Source organism: Dendrobates tinctorius, unplaced genomic scaffold, assembly GCF_039654945.1.
Source record: "Dendrobates tinctorius isolate UK_male_01 unplaced genomic scaffold, ASM3965494v1 ptg000046l, whole genome shotgun sequence".
NCBI lineage: Eukaryota > Metazoa > Chordata > Amphibia > Anura > Dendrobatidae > Dendrobates > Dendrobates tinctorius.
The window spans coordinates 69,065,371-69,081,023 of record NW_027361714.1 but is presented as its reverse complement, the minus strand read 5'-3'; the positions used below and the strand labels follow the sequence as shown (position 1 = coordinate 69,081,023).

Here is a 15,653-nt window from a genome sequence, read left to right as displayed (position 1 = left end):
TGTCACTCAGTGCCAGGCGCGCGGTTCTCAGCCACCGAACTGAAACTGTTCTGATGCCACCCCATGACTGAAAAAGTGAGGCTACGGTGCAATAAAGTTAATTCCTCCTAGCAGTGGGGCTCTCAGTGCTGGCACCGCACAGTGTTAGAATGCTATTAACGCTATTAACCTGCAGGTTGATAGCATTATTTTACATGACAATTTCCCTTTAACATGATAAGAGAAGAGTGTGGTAAAGATCCTCGGGGAGAAATATCTTTTAAATATCTTTTTTATTTAAAGCACCACTCCAGCAGTTTTTTCTACATTACTGCTGGAGCGGTACTACTAATCTAAGTTCCCTGCACCTAGTCTTATACTTAGTAGCCATTGTCTTCATTTGTTACCGGCACCACTCCAGACGCCTTTTGCAGGTTATGAAATTCCAGAATGAGGCTCTCGTAGACTTACACTAAGAGTGATTGACAGCAGTATTTAACTGGTTAACAGTCACGGGTTGATCTCAGATCCATCAGTGGCTGTTAGACGCACTTGATGGCTGATTAAATCAGCCATCAAAGGCAGAGACATGACCGATGATGTAAATATACATCATTGGTCGTGAAGGAGCTAAACATTCTCATTCAGATAAATATAATATAAATTTCAGTCAAAAAACTTTCTCAAGTTTTCAATTGGTTTTCTAGAGAATTTAAATTGTGTCGGCTGTCATTGGCTCATGTTGTCAGCTCTCGGCTGATTCATAGGAGAGGTAGCCTCTTAACATGTCTGCTAAAATGGAGGAGGCAACCAATCGGCAGAAAGTATTATCTACTATGTAAGTACATCCATAACACTGTGGCCATCTAGCCTGTTGAGAAAAATTGGAACAAGAATAATGTGGACTGCCTCCCCACAACAGTGGCAGCTAAGCGGGCTTGAGAGCGATAGATACTGGTTCAAATGCTCCTGTGACATTTTGATACAGATTTCCAGACAGAAGAAACTAGAGAACATATGGTCCTCAGATAAGGGTATAGAAAGTGCTAACAATTTGTAAATTTTTAATGCAGGTAAATTACCAAATTGATTTTTTAATAATTCTCTGGAAACCCTTTTAGGTCAAATGATCTATCATGTCCATCTGTTGGCTGGGTACATTTACATTCTCCAATGAAACTCGGTGAGCATATGAATGCAAAATAATCTGAAGACATTGATTTTATATATACAGTATATATATAATATATATTTATATATATATACAGTTGTGGCCAAAAGTATTGACACCCCTGCAATTCTGTCAGATAATACTCAGTTTCTTCCTGAAAATGATTGCAAACACAAATTCTTTGGTATTATTATCTTCATTTAATTTGTCTTAAATGAAAAAACACAAAAGAGAATGAAGCAAAAAGCAAAACATTGATCATTTCACACAAATCTCCAAAAATGGGCCACACAAAAGTATTGGCACCCTCAGCCTAATACTTGGTTGCACAACCTTTAGCCAAAATAACTGTGACCAACCGCTTCCGGTAACCATCAATGAGTTTCTTACAATGCTCTGCTGGAATTTTAGACCATTCTTCTTTGGCAAACTGCTCCAGGTCCCTGATATTTGAAGGGTGCCTTCTCCAAACTGCCATTTTTAGATCTCTCCACAGGTGTTCTATGGGATTCAGGTCTGGACTCATTGCTGGCCACCTTAGAAGTCTCCAGTGCTTTCTCTCAAACCATTTTCTAGTGCTTTTGAAGTGTGTTTTGGGTCATTGTCCAGCTGGAAGACCCATGACCTCTGAGGGAGACCCAGCTTTCTCACACTGGGCCCTACATTATGCTGCAAAATTTGTTGGTAGTCTTCAGACTTCATAATGCCATGCACACGGTCAAGCAGTCCAGTGCCAGAGGCAGCAAAGCATCCCCAAAACATCAGGGAACCTCCACCATGTTTGACTGTAGGGACCGTGTTCTTTTCTTTGAATGCCTCTTTTTTTCTCCTGTAAACTCTATGTTGATGCCTTTGCCTTTGCCCAAAAAGCTCTAATTTTGTCTCATCTGACCAGAGAACATTCTTCCAAAACGTTTTAGGCTTTTTCAGGTAAGTTTTGGCAAACTCCAGCCTGGCTTTTTTATGTCTCGGGGTAAGAAGTGGGGTCTTCCTGGGTCTCCTACCATACAGTCCCTTTTCATTCAGACGCCGACGGATAGTATGGGTTGACACTGTTGTACCCTCGGACTGCAGGGCAGCTTGAACTTGTTTGGATGTTAGTCGAGGTTCTTTATCCAACATCTGCACAATCTTGCGTTGAAATCTCTTGTCAATTTTTCTTTTCCGTCCACATCTAGGGAGGTTAGCCACAGTGTCATGGGCTTTAAACTTCTTGATGACACTGTGCACGGTAGACACAGTAACATTCAGGTCTTTGGAGATGGACTTGTAGCCTTGAGATTGCTCATGCTTCCTTACAATTTGGTTTCTCAAGTCCTCAGACAGTTCTTTGGTCTTCTTTCTTTTCTCCATGCTCAATGTGGTACACATAAGGACACGTGACAGAGGTTGAGTCAACTTTAATCCATGTCAGCTGGCTGCAAGTGTGATTTAGTTATTGCCGACACCTGTTAGGTGCCACAGGTAAGTTACAGGTGCTGTTAATTACACAAATTAGAGAGGCATCACATACTTTTGTCCACCCTCTTTTTTATGTTTGGTGTGGAATTATATCCAATTTGGCTTTAGGACAATTCTTTTTGTGTTTTTTCATTTAAGACAAATTAAATGAAGATAATAATACCAAAGAATTTGTGTTTGCAATCATTTTCAGGTAGAAACTGAGTATTATCTGACAGAATTGCAGGGGTGTCAATACTTTTGGCCATAACTGTATATATATTAGACAGTAGTGCTAAAAATGAAAACAAGGAAAGTAGTAAACTTCTGTCCTACAGGTTTGTTATTTTGCATATTCCATACTAATCAATCATATGATCATTAGTGATGAGCGAGCATGTTCACCACTACTTGGTACTTGCCCGGCGAGCACCAAGCATTTCCGGGATTATTCGGCGGGAGCTCGGGTCTCTGCCCTGCAAGTCTGGCACTCTTTAGTGCACCAATCAACAAGTAGGGATTGTCTGCCACGCACTGTAATGCAGCAGCCTTCTTTGTTGTGGTATTACACTGGTTGGCTGGCTGCACAGCGTCATCAGTTCTATAACAGACCTGGCGCCGCCCTGCTTTGCCAAGTCGCCTCTGGAATCAGACAGTGTAGGGAGAGCTGCTGCTGAGATAGGGAGAGATTTGTGCTTTTACTAGTTAGTGTGGGTATACCATCGTTGAATCCACATATCCAGCTAAACCAACAGTCCTTCTAAGGACTAATTACAGGGAATATAGATTGCAGTGCTAGGTAGGCAGGGAGTGTATGTGGCTATATAAAATCAGTGCAAGGCATGCAGGCACTGTATGTGGGTAAATAGATATCATTGCATACATCAAGCGGGTCCATTCCATTACTGTCTGCTGCTGCCTATTACATATATTGATGATATATATAGCCCCAGGTGTCAGTGGTGAGGAATTTTTTTTTGGCATCTTTATCTTGATTATTTTATTCCAAAGCAATCCAGAGGTCCTTTTTTTCCCCTCCATTTGCTTGTTGACACAGCAGAATACAGCCAGAGCCTTTTCATAGTACAGCGTAAAAATTCAGCTATTTTAAACGGGGTTGCCCATCCCAGCCATCACATCTGAGTGCGCAGAAATTTCTATCATTTTTGTGGTACTGTTAAATTTTTTTGGAGTGTCTTATAAAATTCCTTGACACCATTTTTCTGTGCAAAAAATACATAGCTGCCCAAAAAATATTTAGCTACAGGGCAGATATTTTACACCGTGCTTTGTCCACCACACTGATTGCATATCATTGCGCTCAAAATTGTGCCATTTCAGGCCTCCATAGAATTTTTTTTTGTTGTGTCTTACCTTAGCCTACTTGCTGACAGAATTTAGCTGGGCAAAAAAAATAAAAAAATACAGGCCACATATTGGACAGTCTGGTATCTCCGCCAGACGCCTGATCTATCTATGGGCTACAAATTGTGGCATTTCAGGCCTCCATTCTACTGTATTTGCTGTCTGTTACCCTAGGTTTATACACTATTTTGGGGTAAAAAATAAAAAAAAATACAGGCCACATATTGAACAGTGGGGTATCTCCGTCAGAAGCCTGCTCTATCTGTGGGCTACAAATTGTGTCATTTCAGGCCTACATTCTACTGTTTTTGCTGTGTCTTACCCTAGTTATTGACACCAGTTTGATAACCAAAAATAAATTTTTACCTACAGTCCAGATTTTTTAAAGTGTGGTTTTCCCACACACAGATTACATACAAGTTTTCTACCAATTCAGCCATTTGTAGTGAACGTGGAAAATATTGTAGTCCATTTAAAATGGGCAAGGTGGGTGGCAAGGGACAGGGAAGTGGACGTGATGGTGCATGCAGACGCTGAGGCCATGGGCAAACTGAAATTGTGCCACAACAAACACCCACATCTTCTCGCCCAACCTTCATGACCCAATTACTAGGGGCCTGCAGCAGGACATCACTATTGAAACCAGAGCAGTGTGAAACGGTTGTTGGTTGGTCAGCGGATAATGCTTCCAGTCAGTTTGCCACCACCACCACTACCACCCTGTCTTCCACACGTTCAAGTCTGAGTAGCTGTGAATCTGAACAGCATACTCCTCACCCTGTTCCTCCTTCTTCCCACCATGCCAAGTGCCCAGAGACAACTGATCCCACACTTGGACACTCTGAAGAGCTGTTCACTTTTCCATTTATAGATTTGGGCCTCTTGCCCGGTCCACTTGAAGCTGAGCAAGATGAGATCGCATGTAACAATGCCCAAATATTTGAGCAGCCACGGTCACACGAAGGCAACGGCGGGAACGTGTCACAAGAGGTGGGTGATGATGACACAATTGCCAGCAAGTCAGGAGGTAGACCTGGGTGCGGAAGTGGAAGTCAAGGTGGTGGATGATATAGTAACTGACCCAGCCTGGAAGGAGGACATGCAGAGCAAGGACAGAAGCACAAAGGGGGAGAAAGGCATAACACCCCAACAGACAGGAAGAAGCAGTGTGGTGTCCGCGGACAGAAGGTGAGCAACCGTTCCTCGTAACATCAACACAATGGAAGTTGGCAGTACAACTGTTAGGCATTTCTGAGTCTGGTTGTTTTTAAAGACTCTGCCGATAACCGCAAACAGGCCATTTGCACCACCTGCCATGCCCGCATCAGCAGGGGTAGCAAAACTAACAGCCTGACCACCACCAACATGATCAGGAACATGGCAGCAAAGCACCCGACTTTGTGGGCCGAACCTCAGGCACCAGGAACAGTGTCTGTGGGTGAAAACACTGCTTCTTCCACTGTTGTGCGTGCAAGCCAATCCCCTGTCCATGGTGCATGCGAAGATACCTCCTGCCCTGCACCTGTTGTTCCCCACACTCAACTACCATATCATCAAGCATGACGACGTCCTTGTCCCAGTGCAGCCTTCAGTTGTCCATACCCCAGTCATTGGAACGCAAGCATAAATGTGCAGCCAATGCCCCACAGGTCACAGTACTAAATTCACACATTTCTCATCTGCTTGCGGTCGAAATGTTGCCTTTTAGGCTTATGGAGATGGAAGCTTTCCGTAACCTGATGGCAGCAGCCATCCCAAGGTACTTGGTCCCCAGCCGCCACTATTTCTCCTGGTGTGCTGTCCCGGCATTACACAAGCATGAGTCCCACAACATTACCCATGCCCTGCACAATGCTGTTACTGGAAAAGTCCACCTAACCACAGACACGTGGACAGGTGCAGGGACACTACATATCGCTGACGGCACACTGGATTAACATAGTGGAAGCCGGGACCCAGACAGAACTAGGAATGGAACACATCTTCCCGACGCCGCGGATTGCGGGCCCTACATAAATCAGTCTACAGCTCCTGCAACTCCTCCTCCTCCTCTTCAGCCTTCATCTCTGAAATGACCACATCAGTCACAAGCTGGAAGCACTGCAGCACTGCCTCAGCCACGCATCAATAGGCTGTACTGAAGCTAATATGCTTAGGTGACAAACCGCACAATACTGAAGAGTTGTGGACAGCTCTGAAAGAGCAGGCAGATGTGTGACTGACACTGCTGAACCTACAGTCAGGCATGGTCATGTGTGATAATGGACGGAACCTGGTGGCGGCTCTGAGGAGAGGCAAGCTCACTCACGTACCATGCCTGGCCCAAGTGCTTAACCTCATTATTCAACAGTTTCTCAAAAGCTTCCCGGAGCTGCTGGATCAGCTTCTCAAAGCATGCCGCCTATGTGCCCATTTTAGAAAGTCAGCTACAGCTTCCGCCGCCCTTGCTGTGCTTCAGCAGTGTTTGCAGATTCCGGCTCACAGACTGGTGTGTGATGTCCCCACACGTTGGAACTCAACACTGCACACGTTGGAAAGGATTTGTGAGCAGAAGAGGGCAATTGATGACTAACAGCATCAACAAGGTTGTCAATATTCAGTTCAGAATCCACACATAAGACCTCACGTGTGGACATGATGTCAGACCTTTGTACAATCCTACAAAACTTTGAGGAGTCCACCAAAATGGTGAGCGGCGATGATGCCATAACGACTGTCACCATCCCACTTCTCTGTCTTCTGAAACACTCTCTGCTCACAATCAAAGACGTGGCATTGCAGGCTGAGCATGATGAGATGGAACAAGGAACCATACAGGGTGATTACATACAGCCCAGCCTCATGTCATCCCAACGTGGATTGGTTGACAATGAGGAAGAGGAGGAGGAGGAAGAACAGGAGCTACTTTCATGCTCTAGACCCGGTATTACAAGCACAACTGTCATACCGTCTGTTCAGCGTGGATGGCCTGAGGACAGGGAGGAGGAGGAGAGCATGGTCAGTCGTCCTCTTGGTGAGGACATGGAAGTCTTGCCTGTCTGCAGTATGCCACGCATGGCTCACTTTATGTTGTGCTGCTTTTCCCGTGACCCTCGTATTGTCAAAATTTTAGTTGACAGTCATTACTGGTTGGCGACACTCCTTTACCCATGTACAAGGAGAGCTTTCAATCTCTTCTTCCAAAGGCAGACAGGGGTACTAAAATGGTGCAGTATCAGAAGGCCCTTGTTGCGGAATTATTAAAAAAATTGCCATCTGAAAACGCTGGCGGCAGAGGTCACAGTTTGTTGGACAACCAAGGAGTACAGGTGAGAGAGACACGACTCCTATCCAGCAGAGGCAGGGGAACACTGGCAACGTCCTGGGAGAGTTTTCTCAGACCCTCCCATCGCAGTAGCCATGATGTGCAGTGTACTCTCACAAGGAGTGCAAAGTTTTGGAAGATGGTGAGGGAGTACCTTGCTAACCGTACCAACATCCTTCAAGATTACTTTGTGCCTTTTAATTATTGGGTCTCAAAGCTGGATACGTGGCATGAACTGGCTCTCTATGCCTTGGAGGTCCTACCCTGTCCTGCCGCTAGCGTTTTGTCAGAGCGCATTTTTAGTGCTGCTGGTGGAATTATAACTGATAAGCGCATCCGTCTGTCAACTGAAAATGAGGACAGGCTGACTCTTATAAAAATGAACAAGGGCTGGATTGAGGCAGACTTGTGTACACCACCGCATGAGAACAGTGAAACCAAACCTCAAATCCAGTGTCTTTTTTTGTGAGGAATATTCCCATGCACCTCTTCACACCCACACAAGGGTATATGCTTCCTGATTTTGGATATTTGCTGTTATTCTCCTCTTTCTCCTCATCCTCATCATCCACCACCACTAGATCACCCTGGTGACCGAGGTCCGTGATGCAACAGCCACTAGAAATTTTTGCAAGGGTGTTTATGATGCCCGCTCCAAAAATGTTTACACTCTATGTTGAGGTGTTCCCCCCCAGGCGAAAAGGTTTTTCAGCCATGGGCATTATAAGTATAGGAGACCCGCTCCTGTAAACTGAGAAAACAGTTATAGTAGGCCATCCACCACTAGATCACCAGAGTAATTGTGTTCTGTGATGTAACAGCCACTATTCTTTTTTGCAAGGGTGTTTATGATGGCCGTAAAAAATATTTAAAACTAGGTTGAGGTGTACCCCCAGGGGGAAATGTTTGTCAGCCCATACACTTAGGTTATGGGCATTACAAGTATCGGAGACCCACTCCTGTAAACTGAGAAAACAGTTTTAGTAGGCCATCCTCCACATTTCTTCAGACACCACCACTAGATCACCAGGGTAATCTTGTTCCGTAATGCAACAGCCACTATACTTTTTGCAAGGGTGTTTATGATGGCCGTAAAATACATATTTATACAGTAGGTTGATGTGTACCCCCCGAGGGAAATGATGGTCAGCCCATACACGTAGTGTATGGGCATTTCGAGTATACGACAACCGCTCCTGTAAACTGGGAAAACAATTTGCGGAGACCATTTCTTCCTTGGGGGATTGGAGTGTGTGCAAATTTTGGGCAGAGTTTGTATTCACTTCATGGGCAAACTTTAGGTGACTTAAAAAAATCCGAATAAAGGGAACTTTGCTTTCATGTGGCCATCCAGTACGTGTGATCAAAGGCTTATTGGGGTAAGTGTAACTTTGGTGCAGGGCAAGCCTTGCATTCAATGCAGAAGCAAACAGTATGGGAGTACCAAATTAATACTGGGAACTATGGTTGCATGTGGCCATCCAGTATGTGGCTTCAAAGGCTTATTGGGGTGCATGTAACTTTGGTGCAGGGCAGGACTTGCATTCAATGCATAAGCCAACAGTATGGGAGTACCAAATAATTCCTAGGAACTATGGTTGCATGTGGTCATCCATGACTTCTGCTCAATGGGTTGTTGGGGTGCCTTCAAATTTTGGGCAGCCCTGCCACTCACTAACAGTATAAGAGACCCAATGTTTAATAATGGGAACAACAAAGCATAGCCAGCTGATGACTCTCTAAGAATAGTGAGGGCCAACTGATGACCCTCTAAAAATAGACTTTGTAACTTTCAGAGTCCCTCCTTCATAAATGAAACAGAATGTGTCTGATGATGTGTCACACATCACATGGCCAAAGAAGGTTGTAAACTGTTAAAATGACATTTCCCACTGAATGCATTTGTCTTGGTTGAAAGCAATGCTAAAGTTGAAAAACGCATAAAAAATGCTACGTGTGAACATAGCCCAAGTGGTTGAGGAAATTTTTTGTTTTGCGTTAATCATTTTGCCTTATATAAAATTTATTTCCCTGGAAAGGATGCTCCTTAACATATTTCCCAGGAAAATCCATTTTAATTTTGTTTTTGTATGTTTTTTGGTGCGCCTGTAAAAAGGGCGTAAGACTCTGACAACATTGTTCACAGCTATGACCTGGGAGTCAGATATGCCATAAAAATACTTGGTTTTCCCATAGACTTACATTGGGCTCATTGCTTGGGCTGAGTACCCGAGTATTTCAATTTGCTCGACCCGAGAAACGAGCACCCGGGCATTTTAGTGCTCGCTCATCACTAATGATCACATCTAAATTGCTGGTGGTTCAGCAGAAGAAAAAACGTCTCTTGAGATTAAATGAAGACGTAAATTAAAGAAGCACTCCCATAATCATCTTATCCTCTTAATATATTGCAATCATCATATATAGCACTCTGTACTTACAATTGCTCATTTTCCCTTTCTACCCACCTAATTCTTCTCTTTTCCATTAGATATTTGACATCACATGACTAAAAACTGACTAACTGAATCCTTCTAAGCTGTATGTAGAAACAGGAGGTCAATTGTCCCTGTATGAGTCATCAATCACTGCAAAAGATTCTGACAGGGAGAAGGGGGGAGCAGCTGGGTCAGGAGTTGTTGAGGGGAATGATAAATGCAGGGATAAGAGACTTCCTGTTTCTACATTGAGCAGAGAAAAGAGAAGAATTTTCTGGGTAGAAAGGCAAAATGAGCAATTGTAAGTGCACAGTGCTATATACTATGAGGACTGCAATATGCAGTGGGGGAAAAAAGTATTTAGTCAGCCACTAATTGTGAAAGTTCTCCTACTTGAAAAGATGAGAGAGGCCTGTAATTGACATCATAGATAGACCACAACTATGAGAATCAAAATGAGAAAACAAATTCAGAAAAATTTTTCCCCACTTGTGTTAAGATAAAAACTTTGCTGGGAGGATTGCTTCTTTAAAGTTATGCAACCAAATATCAGCAGGTGATCAGCAACATACTCTTTTGGCCCATGAAAATTTACTAATACGACAGATACAGTTTTTGTTCTTTTAGAAGAATAATAGTATAAAAACCATGAAGAAAGAGCTACAGAAAGAAATAAAACCCTAAATTGAACAATGCAGTCTATGACCGCTCTAAAATGTTCAGTTTGCATCTTAAATTAGTTTGAACTATTTTACTGTCTGCACACTGATGGCAAGACTCCCGCTGAGGGTAAGACTAGAAAATTATTGTAATCTGCATTCCCAAACTGATTAAGCGATAGGCACAGTCGAAATCCGCAGACTACAAACATACTTAAATTACTTCCTGCTGCTTTAAATTCCTGTTTTGTTTCTGCTCCTACGTATGAGACCACCCTCGTTTGACTCTCATAATGTTAAAGTCATACATGAATAAAATTATCAAGAAGAACTTCAGAATAACAGAACATTAAGATACAATCAATGTATAACTTACAGCAAACTCAAACACAAAAAGGGCAGTTTGATTAAGTGAGACTACTGAGAAGAAAATGCACCTCATTTTCTTTCAGATTGTATGAAATGAGCAATTTATTGTAAAACACAATACAGTACAGCAAATCATGTCACTTTTAAAGACTCACTTACTGGGAGAAATCAAGCAGGTCTAATAAAAAAGGAGGAAAATGCCAAATTATCATTTATTATATTAACCAGTTATCGCCCATACAAACCTCCTACTCAAACAAAACTGTAAATATAATTTTTGTACAGTTTCCCCTCACATCTCTGACATTTTATAAACTGGAAGAGTAACCATCAAATTAATTTTTTAGTTAATAAATCAATAGTACGCATAAAAATAAGAAACTTTGTAACATATTTTATAGGAGAATTCTGCTCATTTCTCCTCCTGAATCGATCTTTCATTCTAAAATCATGGGTAAACGCTGTAAAATCTTTCTTTAGTGTATACAAGCTTTCACATTAGTGAGATTAAAGATGACAGTTGCTGCCGATAAAATTGGATGGAGAGGGAAAGTGGAGAAGAAAAGAGCTAGAGACAGACACAGACATTCTGCTCCTGAAATGACTGTCATGTGTAACTGCCCTGTCAGGAGAACTTGAAGCAGGATGTCTATGTCTGCCTCTCCAGCTCCTCCCTTCTTCTCCTTCCTCCAATCTCCATTGGATATGAATATATTAGTTAAAGGGATTGTCCGGCCTTAGGCTGTGCACTCCTATGAACAATCAGTCTTAATAATCATGCAATGTTAATGAACCTTAAAGGGGTTGTCCAGCTTTAGGGTACAAGAGTGACTGTAGATTGTGAATCCTCACAACATGAGCACAAAGCGAGGTGATGATTCTCTGATACTAGCCCCAGGATAAGCAGTCATATGACCGCAAGTATGCGATTTGCATACTTCCGACCATATTCCGACTAAACTATGCCCAGCTTCACTCAAGGCACTTGCAGTGAGTGAGTCTGCGCCCATGTTTTTGTCACGTGACTGTATGTAGGCAAATCACATACTTGCGGTCATGCTTTCACCCCCCCAGGCGTCGGCATCGGAGAATCTTCACAGTGAACAGTGCGCACGATGTGAGGGTTCACAAGTTTCCGGTCACATAGAGTAACTGCAGACTTGTAAGCTAAGCCTGAACAACCCCTTTAGGGTGCATTTACATTGCACAATTATCAGGACTGATATTATTCATCGGCATGCGCATTTCCCGACAACTGTTCGGTGTGAACAGCTTAGGCCTTTTTCACATTTCCGTTTTTTGACGTCAGTGTAAATCCGCCAGAATGTGAAAAAACGGATCCGTTTCCGTTGTGGCAGAAACGGAGGCCACTGGATCCGTTTTTTTTGACGGATCCGCATTATCAGCTAGTGGTGGAGAAGTAAAGGAACACGAGCCTGGAAAAAGGAAAGAGAGAGAGAGAGATTTCGCCGCCTCCAGGACGGTATTGCAGGGTAAAATTTTTCCCGGAGCACCTTAAAAATAGCAGACCATCAATCCAAAATGTTTCAGGGTCCGTCTGGTCCACCCGGGAACCGCTAAATTTTTCAAGGATCCGTCAAAAAAAAATGGATCCGCCAAAAAAAATGGCGGATCCGTTTTTTTTTGCAAAACGGTGGATTTTGACTGATAGCAACAAAGGGAAATGTGAAACAGCCTTACCAATCATACAACAAACAAACAAAATGTCGGGTGAAATGGGGTTTTTGGCAGCACGTCATCCTGGGAAAACAGGTCTTGTGCTGCCGAGAACTATGGCAGCCTTTGCCCTCAGAATGATTTCTTATTGATTGTCCTGTGATTATATTATTATGTGTCTCCATTTCTAAACAGGCTACTAAACGACCATCAATAGCAAATATTTACCGATCGGCGGTCATTTAACGCAGAAGTTTGGATAATGTAAAAGGACCTCTAGCTGCCTGGTGTACTACAAGTAACAAACAAATAGTATATCGTAGCACAACTCTGGGTTGGTACTGGATATGTTTAGACTTCATGTCAGACATAAAATGTAGTCACATTAATGCAGTCTATCCATTACAGACAACAATGCAATGCTTCATTCGCTTCCATTAACTAACCTTGGTGTTCTTCTGTGCATCCAGACAGCCCTGCTCATCTGAATAAGATCAACAGAAATCAGGTCTCATTCATCTGAAAATCTCCTGTTATTTAAAGCCGCTTTTGCTCACAATGATTTTCATAGGGCCATCTTGTAAGTCATTCATCTTTGCTTCGAATCTCTTATATTTGGGAAATCTGGAAAAGAAGTACAATTATATCGTATTGTATTTTCATCTATTGCAAAAGCTGGAAGTTTAATAATGTTTTGGATTGCCCTGAAAAATGAAAGTCGCCTCTGAACATTTCAATACTGCTAGGACGTAGTCACACGTGCATTTGTCTGGCACGTGTATTGTCAAAACACCCATGTAAGGACAGAACCATTGTCAGACCTCATTCATTTCTAAAGGATGCCAGCTATTCAAATACATCGCGTTCCATCAGCTTGTGAGTTTTTTTCGAGATCCTAAAAAAGCACATGTGAAATGGGTTCAAGTTCAAAAAGCTTGAAAAAGTAAAAGTACACATGCACTTGTCTCAGAGTCAACCTTTTCACAAAAAGGGCTATTTCCATTTCAGAATTTTTTGTCTAAAGCTGGAATATTTATTAGTATCTATCTATTCAGTGACCGCAGGCTGACCGGACCCTTGAAAAAGCCAAGTGTGCTGCACTCTACTGTTTTCTCATATATGTGAACCAGTATTAAAGTATCAATGTAGCACAGCAAGGTGGATATATTCCGTAAAGGTCTGCAATATACCACCTAAAGAACCAGACTTACTGATACAGGGTCAGGTTAGAACTCTAGATCACAGCAGCACAATGTTATATGAGGGAGAGATACAAAATACTGAGGACACCCACTGTGCAGCCATACTAAAAGTTCATAGTCCTACCACTAAATGTAGTGCACCATACTGTTACATCACACCTCCAAACTTTGAATGACAGGAAAATGGGACACGTATTGCGCATCAAGATAATTTGTTTTAAGTTAAACCACACCCCTAATCTCACTTGGTCCTGTTGGTGTTCCCACTCAAAAATAGGACCCCTAATGAAGCCATTTAGTGTTCTCACAGTACAATATATTTTATTGCCTACCAATAACACAGAATGTGATGCTCTCATAATTCCCTTTACACAGTATGATGCCCCCTCAGGGTGCTTCCCCCATGCACACAGCATGATGCCCCCAAACTGCATTATACCTTATAAGTATGGTGCCCATGCAGTACAATCTACTACACAGCTGTGTGCACAGTTATTAGTCAAGTGAATATTTGGACCATATCATAATTTTTATACATATTTTCTGACTCCAAGCTGGATAAACTTAAATGTTTATTGGATCAAGGAGATCAGGTGATGGGTATTTGTGTAATGAGGGAGGATGATGCCTAAGAATATCAACAACCTTTATCAAGACAATTAAAAAAAAAACCTCTGACTAAGGCGACAGTCGAAACGTGCATTCAGGAATGGGAGTTTTTATAGTAAGCAAAGTGTGTATATCTGTACCTACATAAGATGATGCACAAGCACTTTATGTGTCCGACTAACAAATAGAATTATACATGATTCGCACTTCATTTAAACTAATACACTAGCAGAGTTTTGAAGCAGATCAGTCACTACATTATGCTCAGTGATGCACATTTACTTGTATGATATATCTATCCACAAATTGATGCACTAGCAATTTATTACATACCTTTTGGAAATAGGATATTGTATATTTGATAGTGTGTAGTGGGATCTATCACAGTGTACACTGATGCTCATCTATTAGCACAATATATGTATATACATCTTGACTCATATGTGTTTTAATTCTCCTAATTGTGTGTCACTTGTTTTTTAATAAATGTTTTATGGATCATGTGGTATTTTTCTGTAATTCTCTGTTATCATCTGGTGGTTAATAAAGATTTATGATATTTCACACCATTTGAGACATCTGGGCTTTTTGGTCGAACTTTTCTCCTCTTTTTTCCGTGATCAAGGTGTGCAGAATTATTAGGCAGCTTGTTTTCGTCAGGCAAAATGGGCCAAAAAAGAGATTTAATTGACTCTGAAAAGTCAAAAATAAAATTGTTACAAGTTTTACAGAGGAACGCAGCACTCTTGAAGTTGCTATGATATTGGATCGTGATCACACAACCATCAAAAGTTTTGTTGCAAATAGTAAACAGAGTCACAAAAATATGTGTTGAGAAAAAAGACAAACATTAACTGTGCGAGATTTGAGAAGAATCAAACATGTAATGACCAGGAAGCCATTATCTTCCAGTGATATCATATTTCAGAACTGCAACCTCCTTGGAGGGCCCAGAAGTAAGTGCGCGGAGACATACATGGCCAAGGTAAGGAAGACTGAAAACTGACCACTACTGAACAAGACAAAAAAGTGGAAACATCTAGACTGGGCCAAGAAATGTCTGAAGACAGATTATTCAAAAGTTTTATAAACTGATGACTAGAGTTGTATGTAGCATGCATGTAGTATGTATGTAGTATGTATGTGGTATGTATGTAGCATGTAGTATGTATGTAGCATGCATGTAGTATGTATGTAGTATGCATGTAGTATGTATGTAGTATGTATGTAGCATGCAGTATGTATGTAGCATGCATGTAGTATATATGTAGTATGTATGTAGTATGTATGTAGCATGCATGTAGTATGTATGTAGCATGCATGTAGTATGTATGTAGCATGCATGTAGTATGTATGTAGTATATATGTAGTATGTATGTAGCATGTAGTATGTATGTAGTATGTATGTAGCATGTAGTATGTATGTAGTATGTATGTAGC

The 15,653-nt window shown here is 41.9% G+C and overlaps 1 protein-coding gene across 2 annotated transcripts in view; it reads right to left on the bottom strand.

Moving 5' to 3' along the window:
* The window catches only part of HS3ST5 (heparan sulfate-glucosamine 3-sulfotransferase 5), a 505,040-nt gene that overhangs the window by 238,295 nt on the left and 251,092 nt on the right, over positions 1–15,653 (bottom strand). For both annotated transcript variants that reach the window (XM_073575980.1, XM_073575981.1), the window contains exon 2: positions 12,849–13,026. The gene's annotated coding sequence lies outside the window, so the exon portion shown is untranslated. The remainder of the gene's footprint in view (positions 1–12,848; positions 13,027–15,653) is intronic.